A 7121-nucleotide genomic window follows, 5' to 3' on the forward strand; every position below is an offset into this window, starting at 1 on the left:
ACCAGTGAGTCATGAAATCAACTTAGTGGGTCAAAGCCAAAATTTTTCTGAGGGAAAGGGAGTGGAGGAATAAGAAGTAGAGAAGGGGAAAAGAGGAAATAGCATGGAAAAGTCAGTATTTTTATATTACTGTATATGTAATATATATATTACTTATATATATTATATACATTATATAAAATATGTTATATATTTTTTATATTTATATATATTTCATGTATAACATATTTTATATATAAGTAATATATTACTATATTACTTATATAAGAAAATATCAGAGTATATACCACATAAGACCATATTACATTGTTTAATGAAATGACTCTTTTTGGCTGTATGTGTGTATGTGTGTGTAAACTGCATTTGCTTACTGCAGATCATGATCCACAAAGCTTTAAATCCATGGTTCCATCTTGTTTGGCTTACCATAAGCTTATTTTCATGGTATGAAGGATAGCTCTCACCTTGCTTAAAGTTCTACTCACTCGTCTCTTTTTCTAAGCTATCTCTGGAGGAGGAAGGTGGAAGAGGGCCTGTGTGCATCAGACAGGGAGTCTGGCAGAATGTGGAAACAGAAGGAGAAGAGGCGTATGGGGCCAAGTCAGGCAGGCCTTAAATAACTCACATGGATTTTGTTCTTAAAAGTAATGGGAAGCCTTGGGAGGCTTTTGATCAGGGAAGGGATGCGATTCCATTCATACTGGAAAATGATCCCTTTTTAATTGTTGTGTGGACAGTGAATGGTTGGAGCTGGAATGGAAACAGAGAAGTTGCAGCAGCAGTGAAGGTGAGAGACAGGTGGTGTGTTCTAAGTTAGTAGTAACTAAAATGGTGAGAAGGAGAGAGCCATGGTTTATGCACCAGCCCAGGTCTGCTCAGAGAATGAGAACCACTAGGGAATACGCATCATGAGGACTGCACCCTACACAGTGGGCTAGCTAGTCACTCAGTCTAGGCAAGGCTGTTGTTTCCATGCCTGGTGCTAGAGCCCAAAGGCCACAGGGCATGCAGCTGGGAAAGGAGACTGTACATGAAGTGGAGGACAAGTGGGAACTAGCAAGGCTGAGCTGGAACCCACCAGAGAAGACTGGAGTCTGGGCTGTCTCCCCACCTCCAAGCCCTCAGCTCAGATGACAACAGCTTTCTGGGTAAGAAATGGGTACTCTTCGTCAGGATGCGCATATGTAGCTAACCCATGATTCAGAGAAGCTGAAGCAGAACGTTTGCAGGAGCTGGAGCTGTGGGCCCAGCATGGTCCCAAACCAACTAGGTGAGGTAGTAGATAAGCAACCGCATGGGTGCACTGCACCCACCTCCTGAGTATGTGAAGGAACAAACCGCCCCTTCGCTCCCTCTTCTAAATCTTACACAAAGTTTTTCTTGAAGCCTATGCTAACTAGGAACTACAAGGGGAAGGGAATTCTGGAAAATGTGTTTCTAGCTTAGCCATATTGACACGAAATGAATTCATCAGTGGGGTGTTTCCTTACGCACAGAAAAAGGGAACTTCTACTTTGAGCTTCCTGGGGAGAAAATAACTCTTGGAGGGAACTTGGCTAGACAATCCTGCAGTAAATAGCAACCCACAATCTCAGCACCTCAAACAGGTAACAGTTTATCTCTTGCTCACACAAAGTCCACCGTAGATCTCCGCAATTGTGCAGTACAGCCCTCTGCCAGGAGGTTACAGAGGCATCTGGATGCTTCTGCCTTGTGGATCCATCATCTCAACACACGGCCCCATGATAGCTACAATAGGGAAGAATAATGTACCTTGCATCCTTTAAGTCAAAATGTTCACTGTACTTCTGTTCACAGTACTTTGACATCACAGGGCATTTTGGAACAAGCTACAGAAATGAATTATTAAATGTTCAAAGGTTTATCAGCATTACCATCACCATCAATATTATAATGTAACGTGCTGCAGACACTCTTGCCACTCAGATCACTCTCACTAGTGATAAAAAATAACGATTTACCGTGGATACAATGGTATATCCAAGGGTTCTGCTGCACCCATTGCCAATGTGGTATGATTTCTGTATTGCTACAGTGCTGGCCAAATAGCTTTTCTGCACCAGCCTGCCACACTGGAGCCTCCCCACTGTTGCGGACACCTCTAAAGTAAGGTGTTGAGAGAGTCTCATTAAATGCCAATCTGTTGCCTGGGGAAGAAAAGTTTTACATTGAGATTTTAACAATTTTAATATAAATTGAAATGATCCTAACAGAGATCAGAGTCTGTGTAGTGTTTTCAGACACCACTTCTAATACTAAATGTGTGTGGGTTTTTTCTGACAACAGTCAGTTCCCCCAAAATTCTCTGACACCAACTGGGCGTTCAAGAATTCAATTCAATTCAATTCTGACACCTAGAGTTAGCATAGACCCCACAGGTTATAAGTTCAGCCGCACAAGACTGCCCCACTTCAGATGGCAGCTGCAGATGGGGTGTTCAGGTTACCTACACTTCTATTGACTATAAATCCACGGGTTTCTATGACCCCATCTCAGGTCCAGTAATTCACTACAATGGTTCACAGAACTCAGGAAAGCACTTTCCTTATTAAGGATACAAAGAAATAACCAAATGAAGAACTTCATAGAGCAATGACTGAAGGTCCCCAAGTGCAGGAGGTGTATCCCCATGGAGTCAGGATGCACCAGCACATGAATATACATTTGCCACCCTGCAAGCTCCCTGAATCCCATTGTTTCAGGGTCTTTATGGAGCTTTCTTTATGCAGGCACAATTGATCAAATGATTGGCCATTGGTGGTTGAACTCAATCTCTAGCCCTTCTCCCCTCCTGGGAGGTTGAGGCATGGGGCTGGAAGTTCCAATAATGACCTGCTCCTAATGGCCATACCTAATAATGACCGGCTGTTTCTGGGACCAGCCCCCATTCTGGAACTATCTACCCACTCCACCCCCAACTCTCTACCATGAGTCATCTGATTAGCATACAAAGGACACTCTTATGGCTCAGATGTCTCCAAGGGTTTTAAGAGCTCTGTGCTGACAGCCTAGGAGAAAGACCAAATGTTTGCTTTTCATTATGCCACAAGTCTGCAGGTGTTATGACAGGGGCAGCACACTCTAGAGCTGGGGGCACTGCCCATACTACAAGGTAAGAGGACAGAGGAAAAGGACCACAGTGTGGGCTCGTGAGTGCTGAGGACCAAGGCATCCTCTGAGAAGTACCAGAAAGGCAAAGGGGATGACTGATGGTTGAGTGCAAAAGGGTGTCCTGCCGAACACTACCTACATAGAAAAGCTGGGCTTCAATCCCTATTGGACAGTAATTAGCCATGTGTGGAATATATCAAAACTGAGCCTAGCAGAACTAAGAAGTCCATGCATCTCAAACACCCCAGGTCCTTCAGGGAATAAAATATTGTAATCCAGTGTGCATTTCAACAGCAAGCTTATTTTGACTATTACTACTTTGAAGAACAAATAAGGAATATAATATAAACACTTATTTAAAATGACACAGGAAGTCAGGGAACATAATGAAAGTCTGAGGTGTCAGTGATGTGTGCATGACAGAGAAATAGAGAAAATTAGTCATCTGGAACTAGAGGACTATAAAGAACTTGGGCATTTGCTAATTGACTTCATTTTCCTGGGAGCCAGAAGACTCTAACTATTTAGGTGAGTGATATGGATAATTATCTCAAATTGAGTAACTAATTAGGTGCTTTCATTTTAAATGAAATACAGTCATGAAGGCACTCCAGGAGAATCAGGAAAATTATTGTTATAATTTTTTGTCGTCCTCAAGACTCTGAATAATAAGTGATAATGTCAAAATGATTAAAAACAAAAAAATCTTTAGAAGATGACACAAAGAAACTCCATAACACATGCACTATGTATTATGTACTGTTCAGTAGAAAGAAACGTGTTTCTCGGTTTTAGGTAAACATTTTTCCTTTGGGATCAAGTATGTAGGAAGCATCCTTGCGCTTTGTTGCTTACTCGGAACACGGTGGGCCTCACAAGCACCTGCAGGGGCACATGATTCAAGGCTTTCTAAGAAGCATCTCTTTCCCAAAATGTCCCCCCTAGGCAGCACTTGGAATCCACTTATTACCCTCTACTGTCATCTCTAGGTGTATATTTAAAATCCAAGAACCTCTGGGATATGTGGGCTAAAGCCAGTTTTTAGACCCCTCAGAATGACCACAACCAGAGAAGGGATTAGATACCTTTAAGAAAAACAAGAGGGCCTCTTGGGACCTTTGATCCTGGCTTGCAAAACTGGTTCGCTGAAATAAATGCAAGTCCTGCTTCCTCTGCTCTGTTTCTTCCCTCTTGTAGCCTGAACCTACCACGCATTCCTCATCACTGGACTCTACCTCAGCACCTGTTCAATTCTGCATCTCCCTCATCCCTTCATCTTCAACTGTAGTCTGGTGGACTTGGTTCCAGCAGCATCTGCTACTGGTTTGATATTTCTGATGCAAATACATCATTGGTTCAAATTTGCTTTCCTTTTCACTCTCACAGAAGGCAGGCAACGCCGGTCACATGTGACCACACGAAGTTTCTTAGAATCTATGAAAAGTGATCCAGGCTGGATCAAGAGACTAAACAGGTGTGGAGGACCTGAGGTGTCTATCCTGTGCACCACACAGACCTGCCGACACATTCCCATTATATTCATTTCTCATTCTACAATATGGGGTTTTGCCTTAACAAATAAATAATGACAATAATACCAAAGGAGCAGCTTTTATGGGGAATTGGGTCGCCAAAGACCAGGCCACCATATTTTCCAGTTCCAAGGGTGTCATTTTCCCCACAGTGTATGTGAACAGTGCTCTCTGGAGTTGTACAGTGCATAGCCTGTGCAGATATACACAGCCACCCTGACCAAGGGAATGAGATATTCGTCTTAGATTTAAATTTTGTTAACTAATTTTATTAATTTTTGAATCAAATGACACAAAACTCATTCTTATATTCTATGTAAACTAAGATGGCCTAGTATCAGCTTTGGGAGAACCCCTTTATAAACAACAAGCTGTTTAACCCCTGGGATTTAGCCTGGCTCTGTCACTAATACCTTCCAAGATCTTGAACATACTGCAGATTCATTGTATTCTGCTGATTAAAAAGATCCTCAAGCTTTTGATGATTATTTGATTATAACCCTACCATTCAGTTTATCCCAGAGAGATGAAATGTCTTGCCTAATGTCACAATATTTATTGGTGACTATGTCAGAACAAGAATCTAGGTCGTCAGTATTCCAAAATCACTCCCACTAGATTCTGAGGTCTTGAGGTCAGCTGACTACTTCTTTATTTTGTTCATCAAGGAAAACGTACAGTTGTTAGAGTAAATTTGCTCATTAAATAAGAATAATATAAGATAATGTGCTAAAGCACTTGTAGATAATTAAGTCATAAGCACATGTAGGGTAAAATTACTATCTCAGACATTGTTACGATTAGGCTCTGGTAGAAGTCCACCACTTAACAGATGTGCAATCATGAGCAAGTTACTTAACCTCTACGTCTCAGTTTTCTCATATATAACAGGAAATCAAATAACAGAAATTTAGAACAGAATAAAAGTACTTACAACAGAGCGTGATGCACAGTACGTGCACAGTCAATGTTAGCTATTATCATCACTTTTCAAACATTAAGAAGGCCTAGGCAAAGCCTAAGAGTTAAATGTTGATTTATATAAGAACGAGTAAGGTCAATATCATATTGTCCCAGCTTTAGGTAATTTTATTTACTGAAACAGATTTAAATCTTACTTCAATTCAAACCACTATTTCTTTGAGCATGTACCACTGAGCAGCCACTCAGAAAACTCACCACTTAATTGGGAAAACAAATGATTTATGTATAACAAATGCACTAAAAGACATAAATGCAAAGGCCTATGGCACAGAGGAGGAACTAACTAACCCAAAAGTCAAGATCTGTGATATTTATTTTGAAACAGATATATATGTGTGTGTGTGCATATGTATTATACTTATATATGTTTATATATATTATTTACATTATATATATATTATTTGTGCACATGGCTCCCTTTGCCAACAATGTCAACAATGTCTTTTCCTCCTTTCATCCATCTGTCAAAACCTTTCTAGGGTATACAAGGTGGCTCCAATGCTCTATATCCCCTATATAATAATATAGTATATTATTTACATTATATGTGCATATAAAGACACATATATAAATATACAGATATAAATTTATATGTAAGTATAAACATTATGTATATATACATATAAATCGATATATTATCCATATATATAGTACACATACACATACATACACACACATATACAAACATAGAGCCCAGATCTAAAAACAAAAATTTAAATTTATAAATCCATGCTGGTATTTTTCCATTACTTTAAACTCAAAGGTCAGTTGGGACAAGGACCTTGACTCTAACTATGCTTAGTTGTTTTACTTCACATTTACAGGGATTTTGTTTAAAATTTTTCTTTCTTTGAATAGCCTCAGAGTTGAGAAAAGCAATGACTTTTACACTTCCTATGATACTTTTGAATGTTAGTATTTAGTTATCCAGTTAATAAAAATCATTCTAAGTCCCCACTGAATGACCCCACTCTGAATACAATCCCTTGAATGAAAAATTTCAGAAACTATACCTTGAAATTATAGGACACATTCCCTCCTAAATATAGCATCTTAAATTGTGCCATGCTTCTCTTGCAGCTAAATATTCAATTCAGCAAGTATTTTCTTAAAATCCAAATTTACAAGATATTGTGCTGGGTTTCATAGAGCTACCAAGATGCACAAGTTCCACTCAAGGAATACACGGGGTGGGGGAAGGTATGAAGGGTGAACAGTTAACAGATCCAAGACAGAATGGGCTATGGACTGCAAGAGTATCAAGTATAAGAGCACTTACAGAGGAAAGTGCAATTGATTCTTACTTGGAGGGTCAGAGATAGCTTTGGGGATACAGGGCATGGGAGCCACCATATGGTACCCTAGAAGGGTTTTGAGATGTGGAAGACAGAAGGATAAGACATTGCTGACACTGCTGACAAAGGGAGCCATGTGCACAAAATCCTGGAGAGCAGGTGAGAGGGGAAGATGGAG

This window comes from Pan troglodytes, chromosome 13 (assembly GCF_028858775.2).
Source record: "Pan troglodytes isolate AG18354 chromosome 13, NHGRI_mPanTro3-v2.0_pri, whole genome shotgun sequence".
Classification (NCBI taxonomy): domain Eukaryota; kingdom Metazoa; phylum Chordata; class Mammalia; order Primates; family Hominidae; genus Pan; species Pan troglodytes.